Raw genomic sequence first — 20,785 nt, 5'->3', positions numbered from 1 at the left:
TTCAAAGCAACCCTGGCTGATATCAACTGCAGTCCAAATCCCCATCACATTCTTAAATCCTAGGTACATCCCTACAAATGAAAAGGTGTAACGGGAAAGGAAAAAATGTATGGCTGGACCGGGAATCGAACCAGGGACCCCTGCATCTCCACTCAGGTGCTCTACCAACTGAACTATCCAGGCCAGTATTCATGGCCAAAACCATAACATTCCTCCTTAAATGGTCTTCGCCCTCGAAGACATAACCCAAGTTCTTACTACCCCCTGGCAGGACTTTCCCTGCAATTCTAGGGATGGTCAATGGCACCAAATCTGTAACAGGAAAGGAGAAAATGTATGGCTGGATCCAGAATCCAGCCCGGGAACCCTGCATCTTTATTCAGGTGCTCTACCAACTGAGCTAAATTGGCCAGGGAATTTTCTGACTGCCCAATCATGACAAGGAGCACATAAGATGAGACCCGTCGGGGAGGGATGCATAATCCTCCATGGCACTAGATCCCATCTTTGATGTTTGGTCCATGTTTGCTCTGTTCTCATTTTATATTAATTGTGTTAATGGACTATTAAGATTCATTACAGTTCATTATTTCCATAGTTCATTAAACTTCTTAATAATTAATACAGAATGCAGGGATTTCTGTTTTCAGAAGACCCTTTGTTAAAATTAGCAGTTTTCACAATGAAAATAAAATAAAATGGAAGTAATTAATGAAAACTGCACAAAAGAAATTAGGAAATGTTATCCTTTAATTAAAATCTAACATCAAACTATAAGCATTTTATTTTTGCAATATTTTTTAGAAAATATTTCCTTGGAAAAATTCTTGATAATATCTCAGAACACTACAGTGTATAATACATGTACTTTTGATTCATAACTATTGCTTTGCCTGCTAGCAATTTTACATACAGGTATTCATCTACAACTAACAATATTATGTATTGAAAAAAATAGTAGCAAACACAAATGGAAACAGAATTCAATGACCAAAATGACACCGCATTTGAACTTGGAACAAATTAGCCAGTTATTTAAATTGTCATTCAGTATTCTAGTGATGCTGCTTGGGGAAGGTGTAGATGTAGATGGATCCTGTGTGGGGGAATCCCCTAAAGTTATCGGTACTCCGTACTGCTGATACAACCAAGTTTGTCTGCAATAGAGAAAGGCAGTAAATTCACATACAAAAAAAAAATAAAGTGATAAATATTTTCACTCTGGTTTGCATTTATTAAAATTTAATAAACAAATACTGTTACAACCGCAAACCACCCAACAGAACATTAAATATCCTCTAATTAGTTGAATATAATTTTACAATTACACACTGTTCTAGTTACCAGAGTTGGGTATTCCAAGACTTCAGCCACTCTCCCTATGTAAGCTTTGGGACTCACTGGAATGATCATGTCTCCTGCCTAAAATTATTGATAAAAGCTGGTTCTATTTAAAACAACAAACAATTTCAATCAAATATTTTTAAACTTTGTCTATACATGTACCTTCTATATTTTTACCACAAGAAATGCTTAATAAAAGTCTTATCTTTATTTTTGTAATACCGATACAGATGTTATTATGTGAAAACATAGGTATCAGGGTACATATGTACTGTAATCAAAGATCACAAAGCTTATCTCAACATATTTTATTTTTAACATTATTGAGGCAAAGTCCCACACTACACTAAAATACATGTACATTAAATCAATTTTGGTCCAGATGAGGCTTGCAATTACTGGGGTACTTGGGTATGGACTTGTCCTAAAAACTGAAACTGGTCACTCATCCAGAATGCTAGTGTGCATCCTTTGATGCACCCATCCTACATGATACAAGTATGGTCCAGGTATGCCTTGTAGTCACAAGATTGAACTGCTCAAAAAGCTTTGACTCAATGTTTAATTATATTCCATCCAAAGTCTAGTAGTACATGTAGTAGCAAGTAAAACTAACATCAATTCAAGTTCGCTCTATAAAGGACTTTAAGTCATTCACCCAAAAAATTATTGGGATTTCCAAATCTTTTTGACATACCTGGTATTTATGGTTTCCAAGAGATCAGTGTCTGAAATCTCTTACAAAAGTTCAACTGTATTTCACTAGAGAAAGTTTTTCTATGACATAGTTTGCCTCAGAGTTATTCCCCTTGGTTGCCATCAAATCGGTCAAAGAAGTGAATTTTACTCTTTGTGCAACCAATGATAAAGGTGCACAGATTTGAAGTTAATATTTTCTGTATAAAATCACAACTTACATGTATCTATTGTAACAGCATTTCACACAAAAATATATTAAAAATCTTATTTTATCTAAAAGTTATGAAACTTCAAATTTTTGGATGATGATAAGTTTGATTGACACATGATTGCACTTTCACAAATTTTAATTTTATTCTTAATGCATGTACTTAGGAAAAGTGGCAATCTTGTTGTGTATTACTGAAAAATATTAAAACTTTAATCCATGCATGCCAGAAATATATGGCAAAAAATACTTGCAATATTGAAACTATGAAAAGAGGCTTTAACAAATGTATGTTCATAAGAAAAACAGTTATCTTCACCTAAGTGCCTAGTATGACAAATTAAACTTGGTTGAATGATAGAGGATTCTTGGAATGCTGACATACAATCAACAAGATGGAAAACTTATCTATACTTCATGAAATATTGTGCAATGAAAACCCACTCAGCATGGTGAAATTTTTTTTTTCAAAAATGCAAATTCCTGTGCAATTACATATCAACAAAGATTACATTTTGGTCTCCAAAGATATGTTTATAATATGAATAGTTACTAAGAATACAAAGAAATCCCATAGTGGAAATAAAATATAAATTTCATTACTATATACAGGGTTATTTTTGCCCCGTGTTATTTTCGCCCTTTTGAACTTGTGAACAATTTTGCCCTGTTTTAAATTCACCCAGTCATAGTTCTGTTTAGGAAATTATGAGGTGTAATTTGAATTTTGCCCAATCAAGGAGAGGGTGAAAGGGGAAAAAAATAAAACAGGGGCGAAAATTTCCCTGTATACAGTATTAGGAATAATATTTTTTGTTGAAGTAAAAATTCAGGCACATTTAAAACTTGTGTAATAGGAAAGAAGAAAATGTATGGTAACTATGGTTGGACCAGGAATTAAACTCAGGAACCCTGCTTCACTAGTCAGTACCGTGCTCTACCGAATGAGCTACCCAGGTTGATACCCATAGCACAACCATTACATATCCCTCCTTAAAGTTATCTTTATCCTTGCAGACACAACCCAAATTCTCATTAGCCCCTGACAGGACTTTCACTTGCAAATCCAGAGGGGTCAATAGCATCAAATATGTAACAAGGAAGGAGAAAATGCACGGCTGGACCGTGAAAAAAGGGGCCCCTGCATCACCGGTCAGATGCTCTACTGACTGAGCTTACTCGGCCTATATCCATGACCCATACCATTAGACTTGCATAAACTTAAAAGTATTTCATAATATATTGATTGATATTATGGTACATATCTGTCAACCATCATTAACTAAAATCAATTGAAAAAAAATCAAAACTGTTATTCACCAGTGACCACATTGAACGAAGTCATTTTTGAAAACATTATAAATGACTGTTAAAGGTGCTTAAATTTCTAAAATTTAAAGTACTAGTTTTCCTGCTGGCAATTATTGTTGCCAGCCAGGAATAAAACTTCTAAAATAAATGCCACATATTTCTTACAGAGTGAGAAGTACTGTGGGAGGAAAGTTGACGAATATGTAAACTTTACAAATAACACGGAGAAATGCATTTTCTTCAATAAAAGCAAATTTTAAATAAAAAAAATAAGATTTGAGAATTACTAGTAAGAGTATATTTAGGGCTGTTAGATACCAGTCATTAGAAAATAAGACCTCTATATCTTAGTGTAAATGTTATTTTATTTTTTTTTTAATTTATTTAACATATTGACTGCTTTAATTTGAAAATGAATACTAGTAACAGCAATTAGTTCATTGTTGTGCCAATTTGCTCCAAGATTTCCCAACCTTGAAAACTGCATATTCTTTGAGGATCATACTTTCTTATATGATTGCCTATATTTCTTAAAATAATCACTGGTTTTATATTTACAGGCTAATTGAATCTTCAATTTATACTCTTTTTAGTTAAAATCTGAAAAAAATCCATTAACTTGAATCAGAATTCACTTAAACCTACATGAATATATCCCTTACTCAGATAAGTATACAATGACTTTTCACAATATAACGGTATATATAACATTGACTTTATCATTGAGTTATTGTTTAAATTAATTTTTTTTTTGCATAATATTAAACTAAAATTGAATTTTTAAAGCGATTGATTTATTTTTTTTCATCAAAGTGCAATATTTTCTCTGAAAAATATAGTTAAAATGCTAAAAAGTCATTTTAAAATAAATTTTTTGAAAATTTGGTTTCCATGGCAACATAAAATATTAGATTTTAAAAAAAAATAGTATAGATTAAAAAACATAACATTTGCTATATATTTGCCAAATTTCAAGCAAATTGGTTGTCAACAATTTTAGATATTTGCATTTTAGTACACCATTGTGATAATTTTGTTGATATTACAAAACAACTCAGTCCTGAGGTTACAGAGCACGTAAAACAAGTCAGCACACAAAGGGTTAAATTCTTTCTGATTCAGTACACCCTAACCAGAACAATTCCTTAGTCTGGTTTAAGACATAAATTTATCCACCTCCCATTTAAGATCTCTCTCAGATTTAATACCCACTCCTTATCTCCACACAACCCCTTATAGACCCTTTTGAAGAACATACATGTACATTTATTGAGATCTTTAAGATTTTGTACCCCCTACCCCCACACAACTCATAGGGCCTAGTGAAGTACATTTATTTATGAGATGTCAAGATTTTGTACCCCCCCCCCCAACCCCAAAAAAAACCAACTCGTACATATATAGAGATCCCTCAGATTCAATATATCCCCCTTCCCCAACCTTCTGTAGCAAAATAAAATTGTTTCATATATTCTGGGACACCCTTTACATACATACACTGAGATTTCTGTATTACATACAGATATTGAGAGCCCTTGGGATCAGATCAGTCCAGTCATCTGAATGCAGCGGACCTCTGATCAACAAGTCATCAAAACCATCTCCATTCAAGTCAACAAACTGTCAAACATCAAATGTTCCACTGTTATCTGACATAGCATTTTTATATACATGTTATATAAATTCTCAATATCTTTATTTAAAAATTTATATACAGCTGTGGTTTATTAGTGAAAATTTTTCAAATAAACAATACATTATAGCAGCTAATGGACTTGATTACCGGTACATTTTATTTGTACTTAAGGAGTTAAATGCATACCATGCTCGTCACCTAAAATATTCTTGAATATTATTATTTTTTAAACACCTTAGCAATATTGTTACAAAATGTATTTATTGATTAATTAATATGCTACAGCTATGTCAAATTAGTTTTTCAAAGGCAAAATAAGATAACAAGAGCCGTGCAAAGAGGAGCATCTGCTCGCAAAGCAACTATCATCAAGGCAGCATTGGACATCCCAGTGCAAATTAAGTCACCCCTGTTTCACACAAAGGACAAACTAAACCACACACACAGACACACACACTAACACATTTATTTTAACCCCTCAAACTTCATTGCAAAGGGATAATTAAACTATTACCTTAATAAAAGAGCCAAACTGAGAAAACTTCCTGTCATTATCAAAGTGAGCCACTTCCACCAGTCCGCTGCTCGTAACATTGAACAGAATAACCGTCCCAGTCCACTTCAATTCCACAGGAATGGTTAGGATTTCTCCATAAACCATAGCCCCTGCAACGCTGACTGCGAAAATCAGGGAGGAATTGTCATACGGATACCCATAGTCAATACTGTAACCAGTCAGGTCAAATTCTTCACGGCCATTGAGGGTCATGTTGGGGAGTTTGACCTTTGACCCAATATTTGTGATCATGGCTGCACCTGCTGACTGGATGTCATTTGGATTCAAGGAGCAGTTGACTCTGTTAAAAAAAAATGCTGACACAAATACATAATGGGTTGATTGCAATTAAAGCTGCTTTAAAATTTTCTAGAATACAACTCTTTATTCAATGTCAGAACTATTTACCACTTTTTTTAAAACCTCTTTTGTTGTATTTTACATAAAATACACTATTTCCCCCCAAAAGAAGTAAAAATTACAGGAGCAAAACTTTCCCTGCAAACAGTAACTGGACAGTATACTTTATTGATAAAGTTAAATTATAGTTACAGAGCACATTTTCTGTAGTATGGCTCACTTGTCATCAGCACTCCATTTTTTCCTCTGACAGATTCACCAAACCAGCCATAATTCTGTAAGTATACAAGTCTCCCAATAAATAAATGATTTTTATTCTCACATTTCCTTTAGAAATGTATTGACTGAAAAAATTGAAGTTAAACATGAAATACCTGATGACCGACGAGTTTCCATTTCTCCACAAGATCCTCAAATGAAACATTCTCCTGACCTGTAATATTTTAAAGATTTTTCAAAACTGAATCCGAGTTTGTGCTTTTTTTTCTTTAGAACAATTTTACAATCTGAAAATATATCAAAACACAGAGAGAAGCGTGACTTGTACCTCTATAAGCCTGACTGGACATGAGAGCTGTGACCACCCCTGTCTGATTGTCTGTTGGTGAGTAAAATGGATTTCCAATGACAAGGTCAACATGACCATCTCCATTCACATCATCCACACAAAGTGAGGTTCCCAGACGACAAAAGTCCGACTGAAAATAAGGGGACACCACAATGAGTTGTATCTTTCTTCGATTTACAAGTTGGTGGAAGCAGTGCATCTAACTTATCTTAGATCCCCATTTTTTCTGCTGTTATGCATTAGCAGTTTTACAGTAATAAAGCATAATACTAGTTTTTTTTTTATTTTCTAAATTTTACTTTCACCAGATAATTCTTTCTTTACCTGACACGACACTGTGATGTTTGGCTCAGCAAACTGTCTACTTTTGTGTGTTCCATAAAAGAGATACACCACACCCTGCAATCATTTTTTGAAAAAATCAATCAGTTAAATGACATGTATTACAATATTAGAAGTTGTTTTATCTCAGAAAGCAGCATAGATCTACTTTTATGTTGAATGTCCCTTTGAGAATTTTTTCACTCATTCTGAAATGTCACCATACGCCAGTGGAGGGCTGCAAATTTAGACCTATACTTTGCACTTACGGCCTTTGAGCAATGAGGAATTATTTTTGTGCCAGTCTACATGTAAATGCAACACAGTAGGAATGACACATTTCATGTCCTGCAGTGGGATTTAAACCGCTACATAAGGTCGCACTCCTAACTCTGCAACTCTACAGCAAGTGCTTTAACCACCTAACCACACAAGTGACCCCTGACTTAAAAAGCAGGGACAAAGTAAAGGTATTTTTAGTAGGAGCATTTTCCATTATTCAGTCATTTATCCCTCTTAAGGAAACCCCGCAACAGGGGATGCTTACTCCTCCTCAGCACCTGATCCCCCCCTCTGGAACTTCCAGGGGTCTGTGGTAATACCCTCTTCACAGATTCATAATTTTTTTATTCTTGGCCCTTTTCATCTACAGTAAAACACGGTTATAGCGAAGTCCTGGGGACCTGTGAATTTAATTCGCTATATCCATAATTCGTTATATCCGTATAACGAATTCATATAACCGTATATAGCGAATTCGCAATATGCATGTTTTCCTTCAAGTGTTACTATCAAATATGTTAGGGAAGCAAATATTACAAAACATACCTTCGATAACTAAGGTTTTATTATGAATTGAATTTTATATACAAATGCTGAGAGAAAATAAAGTCAGTTCAATTATTCAAATTTTGAAATCTTTGATTGTTCGTTATAAAAGATGTAAAATTCATTATATCTAACCTCAACGGGATTCAAAATCAGTTCGCTATATCCGTGAATTCGCTATATCCGTGTTCGCACTAAACGTGTTTTACTGTATATGGCAAATCTCACATCATATGTTTCCTAGCTAGTGTGCATCTATGCAATTTTGGTCTAGGTATAGGTTTTAGTTACTTGGTAATGGATCTGCTCCAAAAACTTTAATTTGGTCACTCATCTAGAAAATGTAGGTCAGATCCAGCATCTGAAGGAAGTCTGGTAATGTCCATTTCTAGATGCATCATCCAAGCAAGTTTGGTCCAGGTAGGGCTTATAGCAACCTGGGAGAAGACTAGCTCTGAAGACTTAAACCTGGATGCTGATGCTATGTAACACTGATGCCAAAATTAAGGTATATACGCAAAGCTCATCCCATGTCGAGGTGAGCTTAAAATTACTAGTACAAATACCAGTAAGAGGTCAGTAAAGTATGAAAATTGTAAACTGTGAAAAAAAGAAATGGAGTGTCATGCTTCCTTACATTATATTTCATTGGGTCATCTTCATCATTACTGTATGTGTGTGCACCAACTGCAATATCCAACACTCCATCTAAATTAATGTCCAGAACAGCTAGGCTTGAACCAAATCTGGACAACTGCTGAAAAAAAGAAAATAAATAAATTCAAAACAAATAGTTGGGATATTTTCATTATAGTTTTTTATGGACTCTATGGGCATTCTCACACTCAAAGGAAAGAACAATCAGGATTTATGAGTTTGATCCCTGCTCTGTCCTTAAAATTGCCATTCTCTTACAAATCTTAAACATTTTTCCGCAGTGCAATAAAATTTAAATATTTAATAATATTTTCCAGTAAGAATAACCACATATAAGAAAGCTGGTAAAGGGTAAAAGCCTGGTAAATTGATTGATTGTATATTGTTTAACGTCCCTCTCAAGAATTTTTCACTCATATGGAGATGCCACCACTTGTCGGTGGAGAGCTGCAAATTTTGTCCTATACTCCAGACTCAGGGCCATTGAGCAGTGAGGGATCTTTTTTGTGCCAGCAATTACTGCGACACAGGACCTCACTCAGTTTATACAGTCTCATCTGAAGGACAGATCTCCACATCCCACAGTGGGATTCGAACCCTGATTTTAAAAAATCCTAAAATTCATATTTTGCTGTCATGTGAAGATTAACATATATTATTATCAATTATGGGCAGTTTCACAAGTTACCTCCCTGTAAGAGATTTTTGAAATAATTCTGCAAACAATATGACACCTTAAAAATGATAGAAAAAATTGGCAGGTAGGTAGAGAAATTTATTTTTATTCAAAAACACTTGTGAGTTATTAACAGTACACTAAAACATAACAAAATAATTAAATTGTTTCCTGGATTAGTTAAATAGAGATTTGTTTTGAGTTATTAATTTTAAGTCAGGGCATTTAAACAAAAACAAAAAATGATGGCCTAATAAAACTAACAATAAATAGTCCAAAAACTTAGTAGTGCAGAATATTGATGGTTTTAGGAAAAGGGAGGGGGTCAGATATATAGTATATGATAGCAATCTATGTGAGTGGATCAAACAATTTGATTTTAATCAGATCGAAGCTGATGCTCTATGTTCTTAGTATTTAGTCTACATGTAAAGGCTGTGCAAATTTGTGTACATGCATATGAATTACAAATATATGGTGAATATTTATGCACTGGTTACATTTGATGGGGAGTTCAAATATCCTGTGCAATTTAATGTTGTGTTATCAAGATTGACAGCAATATACCCAAATCCTGGCAAACCAGTTTTATTTCCTGCCAAAATTATATGATAAATTTCATCATTTATGTTTCTTCATTCAGTTAAAGTAACAAAACCCAAGTATATTGATGCCTTAATTCACCTATATATGTATTATTAAGTAAGCTTACCAAATATGAAGAAAACTTTTCCAGTTTGAGGAGCGTTTTCCTTAGAATACCCAGGAGCGCCAATAATCAAATCTGAAAGCCCGTCAGTCAATATCGCCATTAGCTAAAGACCTGAAAATATTATATGAGTGCATGGATAATTTAAGCTTAAAACAGAGGAAATTAAGATTTTACCACTTCACAAAATCATGTCAGCAGTGGCTATCTAAACTTAAAAGTTGAACATTTACTTGAACATGTGGAGAAGGCTATAAATAATCAATGCCCATGTATTATATTGGGTCAATATCTCATTCAATAAAAAATATTTCCATAAAAAAATTCTGACAGATTTAGAAATAATCAACTCATTCATATATTATTTAACAGTATGGACATAAAGTCTTAGGACATTTTTTTAATGGGGGGGGGGGGGCTTCAACCCTTTTGTACATTTGAAGTTTTTTGTAAGTTCTTTGTAAATGCTCTTTATTTATTAAAATCATTTTTTTTTTAATTTGACAAAAATTTTGATTACTCATTAGATTTACTACATCATCGACTTGTCCAATGAAAGCATCGGTATGTTTATATTTGGTTGAAACCCGAACCGTTTTCTGCAAAAACCAACAAATCAATGTGTCAACTCTTATTTGGCTAACCTTGGCATTCTGCTATAAATGTTGAAAACAGTGAGTAATTGTTAAACTCGTTTTTGAAGCTGCAACAGAGCTACAAAAGAAGAGAGTGTAACCAGAAACTTTAATAAAATGTTAACCAAAAAAAAAAGAATATTAAAAATTTTACTTATACAATCAAATTAAATAACACTAATTTTCAAATTCTGAAAACTACTAATTACAATTTCGTCCGTTTTAACTCGGAAATTCATTACGTACGAAGTTAGTATCAACGACTGCGCAAATATCACATTCTAACTACTGTAAATTTCAGATGACGAACTCTTTCTTTGAAACTCGTCCAAGAGATATACACCGTTACGTAATCAACCGCTACCCCAGTTTCCCTTCGACTCTTTGAAGTCAGTCCGAGGGATTCAAACAGAGTTTCGAACGATCCATTATAACCCATGTTGGGCAGGGATTATGATTTCTTATTTATAAGTCAAAATAATTGTCAGAATGTAAATATTTAATAAAATTAAACTCAGAAGTTTCATTTGATAAATCAATTTAATATTTCTGAGAGGTAAAATAACTCTCAAAAATATTTTAATATGTAGGAATATGCTGTACCCCCCTACGCTAATGGGATGCCCTGTCAGAAATCACTGCAGGTGTCATTCTGCATCCCGAAGATCACCATGAATGCTGCAAAAGGTAATAGGGAAAATTTTCACTTATGAATACGACTTAAATTTTTTAACTTGTTTTCAAAAGTTAACTAAAATTTAAAAGAGAGTTTGAAGATTATTTTCATTGCAAAGAATTAATGTTTTTGCATGAAGAGGAATAGACTAATGTTAAAATCTATCGGGATTTTTTTTAAGTCGACGAAATATCAGACTGTAGTGTACGATAAGTTTGCATATTTAATATAAATACAAGTCACACATATTTTCCCTTTTGAGGATTAAATGAACAGGCATGCAACTTCGATAAGTCTGTCCACTTTGTAAGGAGAAAACATTTTCCCAACATGAAGGTTTTATAAATCGGCTTTCAGGGAGGATATCTAACTTTGGTTTGCTTTTGAAAAATTTAAGAACATGGTAAGAAATAAAGTGATTATCCCTTTCGGGATGTTCATGCTGCAAATAAATTTGATAGTATATTGAAAAGAGCATTTAACCCCCCCCCACTCCCTTCATGTAGTTTTCAGCTTCATATAATAATATTATGCTCTAAGGATAATAAATAACTGCAATAAGTTAATCTTGATTATATCCAAGAACAAATTAGAATTTTAACACATTATATGGATAAATATCTTTTCATCCATTCTTTGGTTGTTCAATATCCCTTCTTCCTTCTTGAACTGGGACCACCGGAGGCTGCATAGTATCAAAAAGTAATGACAGACCTTATTTTGTTTCATATTTTAATTTCATCTACTGATAAAAGCAATTTTAAAAATAAATCTTACTTCTGACTCCTTCAAATTTTTTGAGGGATAAAAAGGTCTAGAGATCCCACTTGCTAAATATCACAAAACAAAACTTGAAATGAAATACAATGAAGTTGGATGAAATTATTCTTCTGTCAATTAATTTTGATATGTAAAAGAATAATAAATTAGAGGTATATTTGTTATCTGAAGCTATTTAATAGACCAGTCTTGCAAGGGTAAAAAAAATCCCATCACCTCCTCCAAACTACCATCAGAAATACATCAAAAATTTGAAATTTGAAACATTATTTGTGTGTATTTTAATTCAAAGAAACAAATCACATTTTTAAAAAATGGACCTTTAAAAAAATTGTTGAAATTTTCTGACACAATATTTTTTTTGAAAAAAGATTTTCATACCTACCTGTCAGATCCAATAACTTTACCCTGAGTCAGGAGAGGGCAAGCAAACATTATTTTGAAGGTGGCCCAATATAAGTGCTAGAAACAAAAGTTGTATTTAATGTACATGTCAAAGTCAGAGAAGACCCAGAGACCACGAAAAATGTACTTTTCCCAAAAAAATCCAAATGTGTCAATGTGGTGCTTCTTTGTCCTTTATAAATCATCTGAATACGTGTAGAGGTGTTAGCTCCGTAAGTAGGGCTACCTGTTCAATGCGCTCAAAGCGTAAAGTTTTTTGGTTCGAGCCTGGCCTGGGGCATTAATTTTTTTTTCATGCAAACAACCATTTATTTTGTCAGTTTCGTTTTATGTCCTGATGTATTCAAATTTTGAATTAGATAAATTTTGCTTCAGTTTGGTTCTCGAGCGAAATCAATTCCAATCTTCCATTCTATAATGTACCTGTACATGTATCATGCATCTGTGCATTAAATATTTTAGGTGTTTATTTTTTATGAAACATTACTATGTTATAGTACCCCCTAGGAAAAATGGGCATAGATGTTACAATCTCACAAGGTCTTTCAAATTAAATGCAAAAAAAACCTATGGACGTGTTTGTAAAGTCTGACCAGCTATGTTCAGCCAACCAAATCATGGACATTTAAACCATAAATGTTTCATACAAATGATTCCTGCAGATCACACGCCAAATGCGCCCATCTTCTTTGGTATACAGTTTTATCTTAAGAATATCTAAGTCAAGTTTTTGGTATGATCAGACCATTTTTACAGAGTTATGGCCCTTTGACCTAGAAAATTCCAATAATTTGCAGTTTCCGTTCATTTTTATGAAGAGTTATGCCCCCTTTGGAGAACGGAGGGCATATTGCTTTGCTGCTGGCAGTCAGTCTGTCTGTTGGTTTACCACCAGTTTCCCTTAACTTGCAGAGGTTGCACATATTGAAATGAAATTTTATATACAGATTTATCATAAGAATATCTAGGTAAAGTTCTGTTTTTGGTACGATCGCGCCATTTCTGACAGAGTTATGACCCTTGGACTTAGAAAAATTCTAATTATTTGCAGTTTCCATTCATTTTCTTCTCAGAGGTTGCACATATTGAAATGAAATTTGGGATACAGATTTATCAGATGAATACCTAGGTCAAGATATCACACCATTTCTGACAGAGTTATGCCCCTTGGACTTGGAAAAATTCCAATTTGGGGGAGGGGGTATAAGTGTTTTACAAACATCTCTTGTTGTCCCCCGCTTTCGTGAAAGCGAGGGGATATTAAATCTCATTCGTCTGTCCGTCAGTCTGTCCGTCCGTCACAAACACTTTAACCTTGCCCATAACTTTTGATTTAGTGGAGCTATGACTTTCATATTTCATATGTGTATTCCTTGTGAACTTCAGGCAAAAATTCTATGTTTCTCAATGTCCTCTTTGTGCGATTTGGTTTCAGAGACTAAATCTTCAAGACAAAATCAGCCCCTCTCCAAATAGATATAAGAAAGAACAGTTGTAAAAAAAATCTAAGTAATTCATTACTACAAGGGTGTCTTTGAGAAAATATTCAACCCCCACCCACCCCCAAAAGGCAAATAAGCCATCAGAGAGAAATAAATTCAAAATATTAGCCTAGTTATTTATAGTTTTCAGTCTTGGAGAGAAAAAAATTATAAGTATATTTTATGACCCCCTTCAAAGAAGGAAGGGCATATTGCAGTCTGTCAGTCCACCACCAGTTTCCATTCATGTTTAGCTCACCTAAGCTGAAAGTGTACAGTGTCCCTCTGTCTGTCTGTAAACGTTAACATTTTCGACTTCGTCTCCTTAACTACTGGGCCAATTTCAATCAAACTTGGCACAAAGCATCCTTTGGTAAAAGGGATTCAAGTTAGTTCAGATGAAGAGCCACACCCTTATTCAAGGGTAGATAATTCAGAAATAGTGAAAATTTGGTGGCATGTTCTAAAAATCTTCTTCTCAAGAATAGCAAACCATGATTAATCATATTTATATGGAAACATCCTCAGGTACTGTAGATTCAAGTTTGTTCAAATCATGACCTCCGGATGAAGGGCGGGGCCACAATTCCTGATCATAGTTTTACATTCAAATGTATAGGAAAATTCTTCAAAAATCTTCTTCTCAAGAATAGCAAAGCCATGATTGGACTTTAAAAAATTCCAGTTAGAATTATGTCCTTTGGACTTACAAAGGTTCCAATTATTTGGCGGAGGGGGGGCATATAAGTGTTTTACAAACATCTCATGTTGAAGACTGTATCAAAATTCTTTGTCTACCAACACTCATATTTTGGTATTGGTATTGGAGACCATAGAAATCCTTCAATTTTTAGCTCACCTGAGCCGATTAGGCTCAAGTGAGCTTTTTTGATCAAAATTTGTCCGTTGTCTGTCGGCGTTGGCGTAAACTTTTCATATTTTCGTCTTCTTCTCAAGAACCACTGAACCAATTTCAACCAAACTTGCCACAAAGTATCCTTTGGTAATTGTTCAAATGAAAGGCCACACCCTCTTCCAAGGGGAGATAATTATGAATTTGTGAAAATTTAATGGCATTTTTAAAAAAATCTTCTCAAGAACCACTGGGCTAGGAAAGATGAAACGCATGTGAAATCATCCTCAGGAAGTGTAGATTCAAGTTTGCTCAAATCATGACCCCCAGGGGTAGGATGGGACCACAATGGCCGATCAGAATTTTACAATGGAATATATAGGAAAAATCTTCCTCTCAAGAACCATTGAGACAGAAAAGATGAAACTCATTTGAAATCATCCTCAGGTAGTGTAGATTCAAGTTTGTTCAAATCATGACCCCTGGGGTTAAGGTGGGGCCACAATGGCCAATCAAAGTTTTACATAGGAATTTGTTGGGAAATCTTTTAAAATCTCCTTCTCAAGTACTGCAAAGCCATGATTAGTGATATTTATATGGAAGCATCCTCAGGTACTTTAGATTCAAGTTTGCTCAAATCATGACCCCCAGGGGTATGGCGGGGGCAAAATGGCTGACCAAAGTTTTACATAGAAATATATATATAGGAAAATTCTTTAAAAATCTTCTTCCCAAGAATAGCAAAGCCATAATTTATCATATTTATGTGGAAGCATCCTCAGGTAGTGAAGATTCAAATTTGTTCAAATCATGACCCCCAGGGGTATGGCGGGGGCAAAATGGCCGACCAAACTTTTACATAGAAATATATAGGTTTAGGAAAATTCTTTAAAAATCTTCTTCTCAAGAATCACAGAGCAATAATTATAATCATATTCATATAGAAGCATCCTCAAGTAGTGTAGATTCAAGTTTGTTCAAATCATGACCCCCAGGGGTAGGGCGGGGCCAAAATGGCCGACCAAACTTTTACATAAAAATCTGTAGGAATATTCATTAAAAATCTTCTCAAAAATAGCAAATCCATGATCGGTCATGGGACTACTTTTGGGTTTAAACTTTTCAATAATAAACCAAATGGCTACTTTTTCCTAGCCACAATGCTCAGGTGAGCGATGTGGCCCATGGGCCTCTTGTTATTTAGAGTCAGTGTCAAAGTTTAACGAAACATGAAAATCCAGAGAAACAGCCTCAGTGTCAATATGACTACTATTGTTGGACAAATACTTACAGAACTTTGTTCAATGCACATATTTGGAAAAACCACGCCGCGCTGTAAAATGTCATTTTCATTTAACGAATGCGTAGTATGATGTCCGCATTATAAAGAATAAAAAAATAAACATAAAATGACGATGTACATTTTTAGCTTTGCTCAGATTTATAAATATTCATTTAAAATACGAAATCATATCGCTGTTTTATAAAAACCATGTGTGAAAAGTTAGCATTGCATGAAAATCATTACATCCGGTAAGACTAACCTGCCAAACAATTTCGGAAAATTCCGGACTCTTGAAAACTCGAACTCTTGATCTCTCTAAGTTTTTCCTCGGTCCCGCGGACTTCGAGTTATCGAGAGTTACCTGTAGTTAAAATGCATGAATTCTTTGAAAATCTTTTCCTTTGCTCCTGGGTATTATGCCAATGATCTAAGTACTATATATATTTATGATGTCATGCATCTAGCAAAATGGTTAATTAGCGTGTTTTAAACTGGAGGCCATGAAATTCAATGTTCTCTGAATATCTCATCACAAATCAATTCTCCTGTTTTTCATGTTTCACTACTAACATTGCTTTTGTTGTTACTCCACTCTTCCGATTCATAATGATACACGCTCCATCTTATACTCATCTCCACTTTTCTTTTTAACTCTGCAATCTCATACATATCTTTTGACATCATGGACATGGCACATGTTTACTGGTCAATATCAATTTAGAAGCTTGAACATAATATATTCTTTATTCTATAAGCGTTTGAATGACTAGGATGGTAAATTAGGATATGCTGTTAAACTTCAATCGGACAAAAACGGAAAAATTCAGAACGATGTTTTAAATCTTCTCTGTTTAACCAGAGAATTTTCTATCTGAAAAAGGGGAATTTATGCACCTGCCAGTCTTTTTCAAGAGGGGAAAGGTACTGTTTACTGGTAGAAAAAACAGCCTTGATAAATCCCTGCAAGAGCTGGAATTATGGATAATTTACTGTTTAGCGCTAATAGAATAAAGAATATATTATTGATGTTTAAATTTTTTTTTTGTTATTACATATTTTGTCTAAAAAGTAAAGTTTTTGAGGCCTTTCTAAAGGTCTAAAAATGACCATCAGAAGCTCAGATCGAGCGTGCGGCTCTCAATTTTCCCCTTCATAATCATATATAAAACGATAGTAAAACAAAATAGCTAGATAAATCCCTGTCTTGAAAAAAGGGGGGTAGACGATATTTTCCATTGAAATCAGAGTTTCAAGCACCACCATATTTTGAAATAGTCTTGGATATGATTAAATGTTCCTTATCTCTTTTCTTATGTTTTAGGCAAATAAATAAAACATAAATATATCAATAAAATATAATGTTTCAGTTGACAGTTGTAAATCGCTTTGAAATTGGTGGAAAATAAGCATTTTTTATCGTTTTTTGTCAATAAACATATGTTCCCCCCCGTGTCGCACAAAAAGCTTTGGTATGAATTTGTGAAATAACATTCCATATTACGCAAGTAAAAGGAAAAAAGAATGCCCATATTCCTTTTTCATTACAATTAAAAAGAAAAAAAATACTAAGAAAGATCCTCTTATAAATTAATATTAGAAGTCTGAATCTATACAGTATCCAGTCAACTTGTATTGTTTTCTTATTTTTATTTTTTTTTTTAAAAGTATGAACTTTTGATAAAACTGTTATTTAAAAGTTTAAAAAAATATGATGACAAGCAGACTTCTTAACCTAATATTCATGTGTGATATGTGTGTGAACTGAATACTGTGATATGTATCATATTGTCATACGACTGTCCCTGTATTGATTGTGTGAACTGAATACTGTGTTATATATCGTGGGGTGGGTGTATCATTGCACATATACTACTACAACTCGTTGAAGTATCCTGGGGTAGTGTAGATTCTAAATGCAAGTGTTCAAATCATGCCCCCAGTGTTAGGGTTGGGCCACAATAAGGAATCCAATTTTTAGGTCACCTGAGTAAACTCAGGTGACCTATTGCTATCTGTTTTCGTCCGTCGTGGTGCGTTAACATTTGAACATTTTTAGCTTCTTCTCTGAAACCACTGAACCAATTTCAACCAAATTCGGCATATAGCATCCATGGGTGAAGGGGAACAAAAGTTGTGAATTTCATGGTCCCTGCCCCCCCCTGGGGCCTGGGGGGTGGGGCAAAAACCACTAAAATTAATGCAATCTTTAAAAATCTTCTTCTTTACTCCTGGACATCAAGCAGTCAAACTGTTGGTATGATTGTAATCAGCATTGAGTCCTCTACCAAAATTGTGAAATTCATGGTCCCAGGGTCAGGGGTTCTAGTGCAAGGGCAGGGCTAAACAGGTTATAAAGTGAAAATGCATTATTTCTTTGAAATTCTTCTTTTCTGCTCCTGGGCATTAAATAAACTAACAAAGTGCATAGGTAAGTTGAAAATGACCGCCTTTTCCAAAATTGTGAATTTCATGGCCCCAGGGTCAGGGGTTCTAGTGCTAGGGCGGGGCTATATAGATTATATAGTGAAAATGCAAAAATTCTTTGAAATTCTTCTTCTCTGTTCATGGGCATTAAATAAACTAACCAAGTGAATAGCTGTGTTGAATAAGGCTGCCTCTTCCAAAATTGTGAATTTCATGGCCCCAGGGTCAGGGGTTCTAGTGCTAGGGCAGGGCTATATAGATTATATAGTAAACAAGAGGCCCACGGGCCTTATAGGTCACCTGAGTATCATGTAACAACTTTCTAGCGATTGTGTTTGGTTCGTGTTTTAATCCAAAAGCCATGAAATTCACAAATTTTGAAAGAGGCACCATTGCTTATCAAAGGGCAGATTTCAAAGCATTAATTTATTTTTAGTCAAAGTACCCCCCTGGTACCCCTGACCCAGCGGCCCTGAAATTATCTATTTTGAAAGGGGCCCCTTTCTTCATTATAAGGCCAGCATTATTTTTATGTTTAGGTTTAGTTATGAACATGAGAATAAAAAAGTCCCGAAGGAGAAGGAAATAACATTTTTTTTTGATAAATCAATTATCAACATTTGTACATTCTTTTTAGGTCACCTGAGTAAACTCAGGTGACCTATTGCTATCTGTTTTCGTTCGTCGTCGTGCGTTAACATTTGAACATTTTCAGCTTCTTCTCTGCAACCAATGAACCAATTTCAACCAAATTTGGCCTAAAGCATCTATGGTTGAAGGGGAACAAAAATTGTGAATTTCATGATCCCTGCCCCCCTGGGGCCTGAGGGGTGGGGCCAAAACCACTAAAAATAATGCAATCTTTCAAAATCTTCTTCTTTACTCCTGGACATCAAGCAGTCAAACTGTTTGCATGATTGTAATCAGCAATGAGTCCTCTACCAAAATTGTGAAATTCATGGCCCTGGGGTCAGGGGTTCTAGTGCTAGGGCGGGGCTATATAAGTAGGTAGTGAAAATGCATTATTTCTTTGAAAATCTTCTTCTCTGCTCCTGGGTATTAAATAAACCAACTAAGTACATAGTTATGATGAGCAAGAGTGCCTCTACCAAAATTGTGAATTTTTAGGCTCTAGGGTCAGGGGTTCTGGTGTTAGGGCAGAGCTCTATTGATTATGTAGTGAAAATACATGAATTCTTTGAAAATCTTCTTCTCTGCTCCTGGGTATTAAATAAACTAACTAAGTGCATAGTTATGATGAGCAAGAGTGCCTCTACCAAAATTGTGAATTTTATGGCCCCAGGGTCAGGGGTTCTGGTGTTAGGGCGGGGCTCTATTGATTATATAGTGAAAATACATGAATTCTTTGAAAATCTTCTTCTCTGCTCCTGGGTATTAAATAAACCAACTAAGTACATAGTTATGATGAGCAAGAGTGCCTCTACCAAAATTGTGAATTTTATGGCCCCATGGTCAGGGGTTCTAGTGTTAGGGCAGGGCTCTATAGATTATGTAGTGAAAATACATGAATTCTCTGAAAATCTTCTTCTCTGCTCCAGGGTATTAAATAAACTAAGTGCATAGTTATGATGAGCAAGAGTGCCTCTGCCAAAATAATGAATTTTATGGCCCCAGGGTCAGGGGTTCTGGTGTTAGGGTGGGACGTATTGATTATATAGTGAAAATACTGTAGATTGGCAAATAATCACGATGGTTTTAATTTCGCTATGTTCGCGATTTATCATTTTTCTGCGATATTAAACCCGTCGTGAATGTCATTATTAGTTTTTAGAAATATTTAAATGCTTATACGAAATTTTGAATTAATTTCTTGCATCGTGAAATTAAAACCATCGCGATTAGTACCTTCAGAGATATCATGAAATTTTAACACCGTGGAATTAAAATTATTTACAGTACATGAATTCTTTGAAAATCTTCTCTGCTCCTAGGAATTAAATAAACTAACTAAGTACATAGTTATAATAAGCAAGAATGCCTCTTCCAAAATTGTGAATTTTATAGCCCCAGGGCAGGGGTTCTAGTGTTAGGGCGGGGCTCTATTGATTATATAGTGAAAATACATTAAATCTTTGAAAATTTTCTTCTCTGCTCCAGGGTATTAAGCAGATGAACTACCTATATAGTTATGCTGGACAAGGGCCCATATCTTCTAGAATTGTGAATTTCAAGGCCCCAGGGTCAGGGGTACCATAGAAAGGGGGGCTGTACTTATATACTGAAAATAAATGAATGGTTTGAAATCTGCTCCTTGGTATTAATCAAATATCAAGGCCTAAGGGTCAGGGGTTCATGTGTGGTAGGGGCACTACTGATTATTGCTGAATATTACTGATTAGTTGAGATGCATTT

General features: G+C 34.6%; 1 pseudogene; it reads right to left on the bottom strand.

The window, feature by feature from the left end:
- Nucleotides 1-629: 629 nt before the first annotated feature.
- LOC134255272 (phosphatidylinositol-glycan-specific phospholipase D-like) overlaps nucleotides 630-20,785 on the bottom strand; it is a 42,596-nt pseudogene continuing 22,440 nt past the window's right edge.

Source organism: Saccostrea cucullata, unplaced genomic scaffold (genome assembly GCF_032062105.1).
Source record: "Saccostrea cucullata isolate Sc308-1 unplaced genomic scaffold, CSIRO_AGI_Scuc_v1 ctg127, whole genome shotgun sequence".
Taxonomy (NCBI): Eukaryota; Metazoa; Mollusca; class Bivalvia; order Ostreida; family Ostreidae; genus Saccostrea; species Saccostrea cuccullata.
Note: the sequence above shows the minus strand (reverse complement) of the source record. Positions and strands in the feature narration are given on the sequence as shown.